This window comes from Semicossyphus pulcher, unplaced genomic scaffold (genome assembly GCF_022749685.1).
Source record: "Semicossyphus pulcher isolate SPU_LCO1_2020_fin unplaced genomic scaffold, fSemPul1.0.p SCAF_18, whole genome shotgun sequence".
Classification (NCBI taxonomy): domain Eukaryota; kingdom Metazoa; phylum Chordata; class Actinopteri; order Labriformes; family Labridae; genus Semicossyphus; species Semicossyphus pulcher.
The window spans coordinates 19,385,010-19,399,630 of record NW_027211691.1 but is presented as its reverse complement, the minus strand read 5'-3'; the positions used below and the strand labels follow the sequence as shown (position 1 = coordinate 19,399,630).

Sequence of the window (14,621 nt, the reverse complement as noted above, 5' to 3'; positions counted from 1 at the left end):
TACAATTACACAATTAAAAATATTAAGGGTGTTGCCATGGATATCGTGTCTGCTCAAATATGACTGCTTTCATATTATTTGCTTTATTTTTTATTTATCTTTTTAAATTATAAGCTCAATATCTGATTATGGGGTCAAAAGATGTTTGAATTGTACTAATTTTGACTGATTAAGAGAAAAAAGTTCAAATACATTCATGAAACAAGTACATAAGATTTTTACTCGGTTAATGAGTTGAATGATTACCGATTAATCGATTAACCGTTTTACGTAAATGTGTTCGAGCTTTTCTAAAAAGCGTGTTTATGCTCGTCTTCAGTTTCTGCAAGCTGGAAAAGTAGTAGTAATGAAGTAGTACAGCATCAGTCACAGTTTGCTTTGAATGTCTGTTCTGAATCAGGATGTGTGAAATGTTCTCAGTCAACAGGTGTCTCATAAAGGTGGGTTAATCCACCCCGCTGCGCTGACTGGCAGTTGGCCAAGAGGTGAGTTTCGTCGTGGCTTTATTTCGTCATGTCGCCCCCCTCCTCTCCTGTGAGATAACTTTAAGGTGTTCCTGTAAAGACGGAGAGAGAGAGAGAGTAAAACTCCCCGTGCAGGGAGCAAACTCTGCAGCAGTCCTCATTAAAATTCCCTGCCCGTACACTCGCCACGAAATCCCCCGTTAGTGGGTGGCACCGGCGTCCTGCGCGCCTCTTAATTGCGCACCACGCATTAACGAGCGATCACGCTTCACATTTCATCCCGGGAGTCCGCGAATCACGCTGCCTCGAGGCGGAGAGTTTCCCTTCACGTCCCGATATTCACGGCGTCCAGAGTGAGGGAGGAAAAGGTGGGCACAGAGTCCCAGAGGTCCGGCGGAGGGTGGCGCCCTAAACGCATCTCATCCCGCGCTTGGACACGCTGTGCCGCGACAGACAGGGTCCGCTCCTGCTCCTGCAGTCCGCTGGCTGTGTTTCTGCGGCTCATGGTTGTGACATTTCTCGGTGGGGACTGGAAACATGTGCGAGTGGATGGTGTGACACAGCGGCTTTTGGGGGTTCGTTTCTCTCGGATACGCCAAGTACCCGACGTTACGGCGCACCTTGTGTAGTAGGTGAGTACACCGGTTTATTTCTCTACTTCAGATCAGACAGCTCAGCCTCTGCCCTGCACCTGTGGTGGGTTTTACTGGCTGCTCTATCCATCGATTATGTTGAGCATCAGATCTGCTGAAATCCTGGTTTAGCAGCAGAGACAGTCACACCAAATCTCTGCATCCATTGACCCTGCAACGTATCCAAATATACAGCATGTCCTATTGGTTTAGAGCGTCATGAAATGCATTGGATGATGTGTTGCTATCAAGCCAGGGAGATTCCATCTGTAGAAGTTGAGCTGCTGCTGGTCAGATCTCTGGAACCCTGCTGGAAAATCATAAAGCATAAGGAATGATTACATGGTCTCTTTAGACAGGGCTGTCACTGCCATTAAAAACATGAGCTCTTAAGTGTTTGATTAGACTTTTGCTTGCACTTAATTCCTGGAAAGATTAAGGCTGCAGATTCCTCACACTTGCAGGTTAAGTTAATTTAAAGCAGTGGTAGTGCTGCTAGCTAACTCCTAAAAAGAATAAGTTTTTATAAACAGAGAAAGCTATCAATCTTGCAAGTTGCAGATCTTCTCCTTAAGTGTCCTTTGAGTGCTTTATTTCAGCAGCAACAAAGCAGATAATAGCTGAAACTCTCTTAAAATGTACGACCACCACGAACAGACTGGCATCACCAAACACCCCATTGCAGCTTTGTTGTGGAGCACAGTGGGACCGTATAGAGCTCAGTTTAAAGTGTGTACTAATTGAACCTGCCGGCCACTCTCTCCATTGTGTCAGGAATGTTTGGTTGCCTGTTCTCCACAGAAACCCCCCATTCCTTTGTTTCTAGGGGGGGGGAACAATCCTCCTGTCCCATGTGTGTGCGCTGTGTTCGGGGGGGAGGGAGAGGGGTCAGCGGGGGTATTGACATCTGTAGCTGACAGCTTCCTCGGGGCGAGCTGACATGCTGTGATACCATGAATGGGTATTAGGGAACATGAGCGAAGCACTTTACACTAATAGGGGCGTTTATTCTTTGGGCACGATACTCAGGGATCTGTAATATGTCTGCAGAGATGCACCGCAGATTCTTTTGCTGGATGTTATTTGGTTGATTTTGTGTCATAGATCCATCTTCCAACAAATCACTCGGTTTTCAGCATCTTTTTGCTCAGCTGAATGTGTTAAAGTTAAACTGTAATCAAGTTTAAAGTCGTTAATCTAGCGCAGAACGAGTGTTGATTTATTGATAAGTTGGTTGTCAGTAATAAGGCTACTCCTAAAAGTCAGAGGAGAAGACCTCAAGTTACAAGTGGACTATTTTTGCCTAAAGTTATCAGGAGCAACAGCATGGCAGACCTTAAACTTAAAGAGTCGCAGATTTATCTTTCGCAAGGTTTCTACTGGAGCCAAATTATCCGCAGGTGTCTCCTCTGCTTCATAACAAATAGACGACATCATTAAAACAAGGAAAACCTGAAAAAAAATAGATATAAGGATTTCATAGATGATCTTCGTTGGGGGAAACAGGACGTCATGAGGGGCTGCAAGCTGAGCTGCTGCTAGCTTGTTATAGCCCAATAGAGCAATTTGGGGTTAGTGTCTCGCCCAAGGCCCAAGCAGTCGGGGAACCTTCCGATTAAGAGACTCTACCACTGAGCCACGGCCGCCCCGGTGCACACTTTGTTGTTAGGAAAGTGATCGTACCCCTCCTCCCTAACTCGAACCAAAACAAATGCACCCTGTCGCTAAGACAGGGAAAAACACTGTTAAAGCGAATTAAGCTGCTTCACGGTTAAAATCATTGCCTTTCAAATCGTTGGGGCTTCGTTGAGCCGAGCTGCCATAAACTTTACCTCGCTAGACTAAAATGTGGTTTAATAAGACAGTTTAAAACAACAGTGACAGGGCGCTGGTTTAGCTCAGCCGATAGAGCAGGCGTCCCGTGTACAGATGCAAAGGCTTCGCCGCGTCTGCCGCGGGTTTGACTCCGAGTTGCAGCCCTTTGATGCACGTCATCCCCATGTTCTCTACCCCATATTTCCTGTCGCTCTACACTTACTTGTCACATAAAGACAAAAAAGATTATCTGTAAAAAAAACACTGACGTCACTTGAAAAACCAAAAGAGTAGCTCCTGGAAATGCTTCAATATCCGGAGATCAGCTAGCACTAAGGAAGACTCTAATCAATGTGCATCCTATAGGTTAAACATTAGACTCTTGTAGGCTGATACAGGAGTTTGGTGAGGTGCATGGATGAGGAAAAAAAGGAACAAACCCTTGATCTTCTTGAGGATAAACTAGAGTCCCCACTTCATAGAGGATTTTCCTTTTAGGCTTTCAGCAACAAATCCTAGAGGCCACAATCTGTGTCAGTCATTTCAGCACCTTCCTGTGTGTTTTGATATCTACTGTCAACATTCGGAAGAGTTCTTAGAGTTCAGCTGCTGTACAATCTCCACAGCTGCTCTCTTATCGCCCGGTCAGGAAAAGCCTACAGTAACACTGAAAAACACCCGGAAAATATCGGCTTTCCCATCCAGAGCAACTGACCTCCCTTAAATAAACGTGTCAGGGGAAGTTTCAGGAAAAGGAAAAAATCTGGTTTCTGCCTCTTGCAGCAGAAAGTCGGAGCTGATGGGAAAGCGTAGGGGAATGTGACCGTGGCGGTGTGAGCGGGTTTCATGGTTGTAAGTAAGCGTCCCTCATGACTGGTAGAGAGTGGTACACCATGAGGAGGAATGCAGCCCCCGTGGGCCCCCTCATGCTACGCCGTATGTGCTCAGGATGGACTTCGCACCTTCCTCCAGCTCGGTGAAAACAAAGTGGCTAAAGCAGGATCTCACCTAAGCAAAGGGAGGAAAAAAAACAGCATGTGCTTGCACGTTTCTTCTCCTGCTTTGTAAATGCCACGGCGTATTAACGAAGGCCCTCAGCTGCTTTGGAGACAACTTTCATTAAAGCTGAGAGGGGGCTCGTATACAGGAACCACGGGGGGAGGTGGCGCGCTGAAAAGCAAGCGAAAGCCGCTCTATTCAATGAGGAAGAAAAAATAAATCCCCCCCTCCTTTAGCCACTTATGATCCTATCGGCTAAAGAGCGTTCCCATAGGACCAGACGGAGCCTGGGCCAGACGTGCAGAACGAAGGAATCTCTTTCATGTTGTTGACATTTGAAAACCATTGTGCCGTATACAGTAGTATCAGAGCTGGTTGTGTTTGTCCATTGGGGGGGTATCAGAGTGAATAATACACCATGTGGAGCCTCAGGTAAACAAGATACCCCACCTGCCCTGACCATGCAGAGGCCACAGGAAGAGCAGATAGAAGAAGAAGAAGAGGGGGCGTTGGTAATGAATAACCATTATGTTGATTAAAGGGGGCGATTGGCACATGGAGATAAGAGCGCGGTGACCGTCCGAGCATGAGGTGTTTACAAGGGGAATTCCTCACATTCCTCGTCTGCAGCCGTGCCACTCCAATCTGCACCTCCACCCACTGATGGTCACCCTCTGTGCCAAGAGGGACCCAAGGGTCGAAAGGGCCCAAATAAGTTCCTCCTCGGGAAGGAGCCGCTGTAAACGCGTTATGTAAGGAGATTTCAGAGTGTTGCTTCAGAGAATTTTTGGAGTATTTGATAGAGCTAATACAGCAGGCTGGGGAACACGCACAGTAGATCTCCAGGGAGGCTAAAACTCACACAAGAGCTTGTTTTTAGCTTTCAGTAGAAAAGGGGGATTTGGAGTGGAAGCTGGAGTCTGTATTATTCACATTCAAGCTTGAGAAAAACACTTCATTTTTGGCGATAGTGTGAAGAAACAAACATGGCAACACATTCGCAACCCCAACCCTTTTTAGCCATGCTTAGCAGCCTAGCTCAGAGGCTGTCAGTTGGTCCAACACTTGTTGGTCCAGATGGAAAAATCTAAAAGAAACAGTCTGATGTATTGCAATGAAATGTTGTAAAGACATTCATGGTGCTCAGAGGATGAACCGTATTGACTTTGATGATCCCCTTTTAAGCTAGCACTACCAGCAGGTCAGAGGCTCACTTATTCAGTGAAGTATTTCAACAACCAAAGGACGTATTGGCACAAACATTGGTGCAAACATTCATGGTACCCAGAGGATGAATCCTAATGACTTTGGTAATCCCCTGATATATCCTTTAGCACCACCATGAGGTTTACTTTTGTGGTTTTGAGCGAAATGTCTCAACATCTATTGGATAATGTTTTGACTAAATACATGCAAAATGAATGACACTGTTATCGGCTTCATCTGTATTTTGTGTGAAATGCCAATAAGCGAATGCTAGCATGCTAACAAACTAAACCAAGGTGGGAACATGGTAAAGATATAAGCTTCTAAACATTAGCTGTGTCCCAATCCAGGGGCTACAGCCTTTTGAAGGAGGCAGTCCACGGAGGATGCTTCATTCATAGCCTGTGTAGGCTGTTAAAGCCGAACTGAGATGAGACGGTCTGGTCTACCCTTGCGGCACCAAACGCTGCTCCTGTCGCCTGTGCAACACTTTATCTTGTGTTTGTTGTCCAAAAAACTTTAACAGACATATTTAATCAATAATTTAGTCAGAAGTAAAAAGTATTTCTGCTTCAACCAAGGGGCGTCTTTGAGGTCAAATCTTTAACCTGCTTACGTCAAACTACAGGATGATCTCGCAGTGCTGCAACATAATTCCACATGGATTTCTCCGTGTTTTAAGGGGTGCATATCTTACATTGTTGTGTACAGTGGTCACCAGGCTTGGCTTAGTTGTTTTTTTTTGCAGACAAAACTTTAAGCACCTGAGAATCTTTTCATTCCAACTGTTTAGTCGCCCAAAAAGGCTGAAAAATGTTTCATGAGGAGGACAAAATTCTGTCCATGAGAGGTGTTTGATACGTACAAGTGAAAAGTAAAAACAGGGACTCCTCGGGACACAGAGGGTTGGTGTTTTAGGGTCATTCAGCACATTTTTTAATGCAGCGCAGATGACTGGGTCTAATAGGATTATGGGAAAGCCTGGCTGGGGGTGAACAAGTCCAGGGGGGCACATGTTACCCCCGCTGCCCCCAGCCATCGCCTTGAGGGGGTCATGTGACAGAGCGGGACAATGCAAGCAGGTGTCAGCCTGATGATTACGGGGTCTCAGGCTGGGCTCACCTGTCAGGATTACTCAGAGCCTCTAATGGCCGGCAGGTTGTGACCCCGGCTTGCGAGGAAGCGCATTTCTCTCACCCAGAAAAGTGCTTTTCTATCAAGTCTGGGGGGAAAAAAAGATCAAGTGTCTTGTTTCCTTGGCAACTCCTTTAATCTGGATATTTGTTCTTTTATCGCTGAAATCTCGCAACATCAAAAAGCATAAACCTCCTTTCATTTCTACGTCAGGAGGACTTGTCAGCTTTTGGATACGGCTAATTGTACTCATAGTCTACCTCCTTTGTTTTATCCATCCTGGAAGCTGTTGAGCGTGCAATCAGTTAAAAATCAAACCTTGTGTACCCACCAGACTCATCTGATAGAGGCTGCAGATTAAAGTGGCACCATATGCCGGAGACTAAGGAGACCCCTCCCCATGGTAGAGCTTATTACCGGGCTGCTATGTCACTGTCAGCAGCTAATTGTGGTGGAGGATTGAGGTGAGGAGGGAAACAGGTCCCCTATCTTGTCTTAAATGCTTGGTCATCTCTGCTTTACACTGCCTAATGAATCGAACTCTTTTCCAAACACACACACTCTGCATTTGTCATCACCTTGCCAAAGCTAGCGGTTAATTTTGTGACCTACACATCCCTCTTTCAAGCTGTTTGTGTCCATGAATTCAAGGAAATACTTGTGTTTATAAACTCATTGTTTTTCCGTCTCTGCCCCGGCCCATGCCGCATATGGCTCATTTCATGGCTGCTGGAGAGCCTGATTGATGGGCCGAGGAGCAGTGAGACTGGTGTTCCTCATGTGCAGCGCTTGGCAAGGAGACAGAGAGGCCCTTGGCGAGGTCACATGAGGTAAAGGTAGATGTATAGGAGATTCGTCAGACTGCGCCAGAGCATTAAAGTTGGTCTTAAAGGTAGTTTGGATTTTTTTAAGTGGGGTTGTATGAGGTAATTATCAATGGTGACTTTATAATGCACAGTAGATGGTGGTCAGAACGGGCTCAGTTTGGAGAAGCCGGCCTAGAAGCTAAGCTATGTAGCGCTGTAGACAAGGTCGCGACAAACTCATACTTTAGCCACTTAAAAAAGGTTGACATAAAAGAAAAATCTTTTTAAGTGTGTGTGATTTTCAACCGTTTTTACCTCTTCACCTTGCACTCAAACAGCCCTTCTTTGGAAGAATGTTTTTAACCACACTACGGTTTTGTATTCGTCGCACTTGCTGAGCTGTGGATCATCTGTTTGGGTTCTTAAGTGCCACAAAACTTCACTGCTCAGGAGAGTTCAAAGACGAAGCATGTTTGTGTTTTTCCGGCTCTGTCCTGATCACCATGTAGATTTCACCGTTTTCCTTCCAGTGATAACGGCCTCGAGCAGCTGCCTGAACATAAACATCCACACTCAATAAGCAACACTGAAACAACTCCACGTCTGCAGTGATTATTTTTCTGAAGATTATGGAAAACCACTGCAAAATATGCCAAAATCAGGAGAGTTAGCCCAAAATAAATACATGAATGAGTGAAAAAACTGGCCAGGCAGTGCTGCATGTGTGACGTCCACGGTTGGCTCCGGTTGTAACTCTTGATTTTCCTCGCTGACGGTCGCTTTCCTTTTCAGACTGTTTGCCTTCATCTGAGCGTCGAGTTTGTTTCTTTTTCTTTGGATTTTCACTTATTGTTGAAGTTGTATCTGTAGTCATCCATCTTTTCTTTGTTTGTTCAGCCATAGTAGATTACTGTTTACTCGCAACACTTGCAGAGAGCGGAAAAGCAGCCGCTTAGCTCCGCCTACCCTCTCTGTCAGACCAACCACTGCTGGCTGATGGAAAACGCGTCACTAACTGGGCGCTGCTTGAGATTTTTTGCGCTGAAGTCGCCACAGACACCCAGTCTGTAATACTGCAAATACAAAGGCTTTCATCACCATTGTGTTACCTCATTCAGTGATTGATAGGGACTTAACAGACATGGTTAAAGTATGAATGTGAGCATAGTTTGTCTCTGTGTGTCAGCCCTGTGATTGACTGGCGAGCCGTCCAGGGTGCACCCAACCTCTCGCCCAGTGACAGCTAGGATTGGCTCCAGCCCTCCCACGACCGTGAGCAGAATAAGCAGTATAGATAATGAATGGATGGATGTATACTTAAACTGACTTTTTTTTAAGTGGCTAAAGTCGTTTTGCTCCAAACCCCGCGTCCACAGCAGTACCTCACTTAGCCTCCATGTTGGTGGTACTCCGGCTGGCTTCTCCAAACAGTGGTCACGCTAAACGCCATCTACTGCGGCTAATGCGCTGTGTGTTGATAAGCACCTCACACAACCCCACATCAAAAAATTCTGTACTGTCCCTTTAAGAACTCTACATGACAGCTACAGAGTAAGCCAGAGTGTTGATTCTGATGTATTCCTTGCAAAAGGTGTCCTGGGAGCTGACATTTCATTGTAATCATCCCGTTAACCAGCTCTGGGAGAACTCCTCAAATATGAAACTATCTGCGCTTGTCACCTCCAATTAGAGCGCAGTTTGTGTGGTTTTGCTGCCATTCTCCTCCTCGGGCGTCTCGCTCTCCAGTCTGAGAGATTCCCGGGGGCCTGGAAAAGCTGTCTAGTAATGTGAGGCAGCATTAATACCGAAAGAGATGGAGAGAGAGGCGTCGGTAAATTAATTTTCAAACACAGAGCGGCGTTTAAAAGAAAACTAAATGACACAGTGGGATTTGGTTTGTTTGTGTGTGGATGTGTTTGTGGTGGCAGGGATGTGTTGGTTTCATGGCAGCTTCTTCACCATGGAGACAGTGGCACTGAAGCTGGAGTGAGTACAGCGCTGGCAGCTGAAGCACCAACAACAACAAAAAAACAGGCTGTTGGAAATAAAAATGTCCTTCACTGTCTGCACACTCTCACATTGTTCTGCCCCTGATCCGCTGAACCACAAGATGCACGTTCGCACCCAGATTATCTCACACGTACCGAGAGAGAACGACAGGCAGCACACGGCAAATGAAACTGCTGCTGAAGCTGCTGGAATGACTCCCCCTTCCTCCCCCTTTCCTCCCTCCCTGAAGAGGAGAGTGTCCTTTGGGGAGAAGAGATGACTTGACGTTTTGGGTTTGTCAGAAGCTGCAAATAAATTGGACACAGTGGTCGCTGCGCCGGCTGTTTGTGCTGTAAAAACACTGCAGCTCGCTGTGGTATACGATGTGTCAAACACGCTGTAGTAACTGCAATGATTTTTTCTCTCCCTTTCAGGACTGAGAGGAGAGTTTGTGCATCTGGGGCTGTGAGATTTATTACATATTTTTCTTGTTTGCACACACAGTTGCAGACTTACAGCTGTGTTTGCACATGTACTCTTTAAAGTTATAATCCTTTAAGAAATAGGTTTTCAGAATAAGCCATATTTGCTTCCTTGCTGAGAGTAACATCAAAAAGATCGATGCCACTTTGATGAAGGCAATTAGCCTAGCTTAGCATAAAGACTGGAAACAGTTAGCCTAGCTCTGTCCAAGGAGAAATAGTCACAGTGGATAATGAACGTAAAACCAATGCTTGTATTTTTTTTGCACTTTTGTTTGCAGAGATACAGCGCATAAATTGCTACGCTTTTTCGAGTTGTTGGTTGGCGTACTGTTCAAGCTTCTCTTTGAGCTCAATGCTTGTTGATTTGGCAATGCAGGCGGCAACGAAGACGCCTGAAGCAACAGCTCTCAGAGATGTGACGGAAAACGTGAGCCTGTAAATCTGTCTGCAGTGGAGCCAAACAAACAGTGGGCTGAGACGGTGCATTGCATCACATTTTTTTTGAATAATGAAGACTGAAGCAGACAGTCAATAATGTCATCCAATACAGTGAAAATAAGGTCGTGATCACATTTAGTCTTTCAGCAGTAGTTACAGTAATATGCAAATACACTGTTTAATGCTGTCCACAGGTTGTGTCATAAATGGGGGTTGGCTTACTTAAAGTTTAACAGACCATATTCAAATGTTAGCTTGACATTAATTAGCATGCTGTGTCTCAATTCATGGGCTGCATCCTTTGAAGGATGCGGTCTACGGAGGATGAGTCATTCGTAGCTTGTGCAGACCGCTAAGGCCGAAACTGAAATGAGACGATCTAGTCTACGGAGGACTTCCTGTTCCCGCCCTTAACCTTGCGTCACCAAATGCTGCTCCTGTCACCTAGCAACAGGTAGCTAGCTGGCTAACTAGCTATCTAACGTCACATAACTGTTTCAAGGCCCCTTTCGTTTTTGTAACATTTGTATCGCTAGCTATTGGAATGAGCTGAAACCAAAAACGTTTACATTTTAAAGTGTATACCTCTGCCGTTTAAGAGTGTTTGAATTGGCGCCCAATGAATTTCAAGATTTGTTAGACCACGAAGGATGCACCTGATGGATCCTTCGTGGCCTGGGAAAAGGAGGACGCCTTTCTGAAAGAGCCTTCGAATTGGGACGGCCTTCGACGTGCCGCTGTGACGGTTGCAGCTAATGTCGTCACTGTTTGTCAGTGTTACATCACAGCAATTCAGCAAAGATTACCAATGGGGAAAACAGGCCCAGGGTCCCAAAGGCAGCAGGTTCACCAATTTGAGTTGCAGAATTGCAAATAACGTCTTTATAACTTCCCTTCTTTATAAACTAATTAAGAACCATTTTAACTAACATTAAACTCTGAGATAAAATTTTGTTTTTAATCAGGTTTTTATTACTTGCATGGTGTATTTCTGTAAACAACTTTTTATGTTAAATATTTTCACAAAAAATGGTTTAATCTGACCCTGTTAGTTTGATAAAAGTGAATGCACATTTTGCACATGTTTAAGTGATTTATAGTGAATGAGTTACAAAGTGTGAAACCACTGGAATGTTCCTTTAAAGTGTGTTTGTTGAATGCGGTTCAGAAATCATCTTTTACAGAAACTGTCACCACAGCATCTCTTAAAATATCAGTGAGGCTTGGTGGCTTCCCTCCTCTCCCCCCGGGGTCTCTCTCCATTCTTCACTCCTCCACTAATAATAGATCCTGCTGCCCGTCCCGCTGTATTGTCCTGAGCCCGACGTGACACAGAGTAGAGCGGCGGCAGAGTGATGGAGGGAGAGACACCTGTGAATTCTCACCCAGCCAGTGATGTCTCCCCCGCGGGGGCTGAGCTTTTGACATTTAACTACGATAGCTGTAAACAGGCCGCTGGAATGCCATTGACATTCATTTTGTCTGGAGCACTTGTTTTTTGCAGCCCGCTTTGTGGCTGTTTTAAACAATATTTGGATTCATTTTTAACCCCAAAGTGGAGCAAGGAAGCTTGTCTCTCAAGCCTATTGTCACTTTTTTGATAGTCAATTAGATTTTTAAGCTATTTTTAAATAAAAATGCCCAATATTTTCTGGTTTTAGCTTTTCAAAAGTGAGATTTTGCTGCTTTCTTTGTTGTTTATCATACAAGTTCCCCCGTTTAAACCGTCACCTATATGTATTTATTCCCTTTAAGCCACTTTTTGTTAACAAATTATTGTTTTAAGCTTCTTTGGGGAAAGAATGCCCCAATATTTTCTGGTTTCGGGTTTTTAAAAGTCAAATTATGCATCTGCTTTCTGCTGTATATCATCGTAAAATGAATGTATCAAGTCCCTCCCCCTTTTTTAAAATTTGTCATCCATTTGTAATTATTTCCCCTCAATAGTCAACACCAAGATTAATGATAACTACATGGACTTTTCATATGACGCAGAGTAATTATAGTCTTCATGTTGTTCAGTTTGTTGTAAGAACGCAGGGGCGTGTATCATCTGCGCTTTATCACTTAATCATAGACTTACTCTTCTTCTAAGCTCCATCTCCACCCCACCATAGTGTTCAACCACCCCTTCATCCATAACATTAAACACTGCTGACTCTATATGTGTGTGTTTGTGTGTGTGAGTGTGTACACGCGTGGTGTCACCGATCTCATCCAAACCATGCTGAGTTCGGCGAGTTCCTCCGCTGTTTACCGATTCATTAATTCAGCCATGAGCGATGGCGCGGGCGAACCAAAGCCCTCCATCCTCCGGTAATTAAACGTCTGTTGGTGAGACATTTTTCTCCAGGAGAGCGTTTTAAAACAGACACACACACACCCACGCACAGACTCTACACAGGGATGCAAGCGGTGGGTGTGCTAGCTAGTTGTTAATTAGCATGCTGAGTCGGTGCACTGATTGCTTCATTATTTCTCCACTTGGCATCTGTTGGAGATATTTGATGGATGTTTCATGTTTGCCAGTAATCCAAGCTTCTTATGAGGTTTCTTCTCAAACCTATAGGAACTATTTTAAACACTGTGCATGTTTGCAGTTCCTTTGAGGCGCTAACATGCTGATCTATCCTGATCCCCTTGCATCGTGCTTCAGAATGAAACACTAAAACTCAACACAAATAACCACCAACCTGCAGTGTGCAGCATTTTCAGACTGAGAAAATAGAGAGAGTTTTCTCAGTGTCACAGAATCTGACTCAGAATAATTATCTTGTTGTGCTCACAGCAGTGCAGCCCGATGCTGTTAGCAAGTCAGTAATTAGCTGCATGGCCCGTGGATCATTTTGTATGCTATTATTAGGATATTAGTGGCTGTTTCTAAATGAAGGTTCCAGTTTTTAACACTTTTTAATTAATGTCTTTGAAGCTGGAATTGTGTCCTTGGTGTTTGGTGGTAATGTTTCTGATGTTTAAAAAAACCTTCATGCAGCTCTGTGCTTTGAATTCAGTGCTGAAGTGCTTGATTTATTGTGTCAGGACATTAACTGACAACATTTGGATTTTATTTTCTCATTTTCAATCTTTTTTACAGCTTTTTTTGCCATAATAGGGCCCTGTCTTGTACTCATAGCATGCTAACACTCTGCTAACTAGCATACTAAGTTAGCTAAACTAAGCTGGTTAACATTATTTCTGCTAAACGGCATGTTAGCATGTCTGTGAAGGTTCCCTGTCATCCAGGTCATGGTCATTCTAAGCTAACTTGTTGGATTAAACTTAGAAGCATGTTAGCATGTTGGGGTTAGCGTTTAGCTCCAAGCACTGCTTTGCCTGAGTAGCTAAAGCCACACGTGCTAACACAGCTGAAGACTCTTAATGTAAAATGCCAAAGAATTAGTGATTCCAGCTTCTGACATGTTAAAAGTCGCTGCTAGCTTAAGGCTTTGTTCAGTGAATCTTTTGACTGTTAGCCAGACAAAACAAGCACGTAAGAGGCACCTTGTCGTGCTTTTAGAAATGATAATGGAAATTTCAGCACTTTTTTTGTACAATAATTATGAAAATACTACTAAGATTAATCCATATTGAAGTAAAAATTAGCTGCATATTAAGTTATCAGTTGAAGACAAATCTTAAGAATGTGACTTTCAGAAAGCCAGTATTCTACATCAGGTTTTATGCTGTTTAAAATTCATTTTATTCGTGTACTTTCAGATATATTTCATAGACAAACAAAAGTCCTTGCACTTCAGAAAGTCACAAAAAGCTATGCTGTGTAATAAGAGAGAGACAAAAAACAGTCTTAACATCCTTTAGATCACTTTCCCCCACTTTATTGTCTATAAGGAAATAGAAAAGTGAGCACAAGACATTGACTGTGTCCAGTTAACATTCAGTGCTTGTCTGCGTCTTCCTCTCACTCTAAAGACACTCAGTTCTATTATATTCCTTTCATGATTTGCTGCGTTTCTGATAACAACACTTGCACCGCAGGGCGCTCTCTGCTCTGTGATATTAATCCAAGTAATGTGTCACATCTCTGCCCCTCTGACACCTCCTCTGTTGCGACTGGACTCCCACTGGACAGGAACTCACTTTAAAATGTCAGCCCTGTCAGGTCCCCACACCCTCATATCTCCTGTCATGTCCAGGTAAACACGAGTCCCAGAGCCGCAGGAAGCATCATCTCAGGTCATAGCTGCCGCCAATTCTCACATTTACATCAAGGTGTACACGTCCAGCTCTTCTTCTCTACTTCCTGTTCTCTCCTGTGGAGGCTGATGAAGAAAGGTCACTCTTGTCCGAATGAAAGACTTCAAGCTCCATCACTCAGAAGCTGAGTCACCTTTGAGTGTGCCAGTCAAAAACTTGCTGCATTGTTTGGTTTGGTGTGTGTGTGCATTCCACCACATGCAATTTAGCCTTTGCGTAATTGGCTTATTAGGCCTTTAGACTGCTTGGAGAATTGCTCAACCATGAGCGAATTCTCCAGTTTCAGGCCAATTGTCCCTGTCATGTTTTTGTGGAGTGCATTTGCCTTCGTCTGTCAGGCTAAATCTCATGGAGAAGGCCTAATTGATGCGTGTGTGTGTGTGTGTGTGTGTGTACAGCGAGCCAGACACACACACTCTCAGGACTAGCAGCTCTTGG

At 44.3% G+C, this 14,621-nt stretch overlaps 1 protein-coding gene across 1 annotated transcript in view; it reads left to right on the top strand.

Moving 5' to 3' along the window:
• The first annotated feature begins 786 nt into the window (after positions 1–786).
• The window catches only part of tmem108 (transmembrane protein 108), a 51,429-nt gene continuing 37,594 nt past the window's right edge, over positions 787–14,621 (top strand). Inside the window, exon 1 of the mRNA XM_069667919.1 lies at positions 787–1,096. The gene's annotated coding sequence lies outside the window, so the exon portion shown is untranslated. The remainder of the gene's footprint in view (positions 1,097–14,621) is intronic.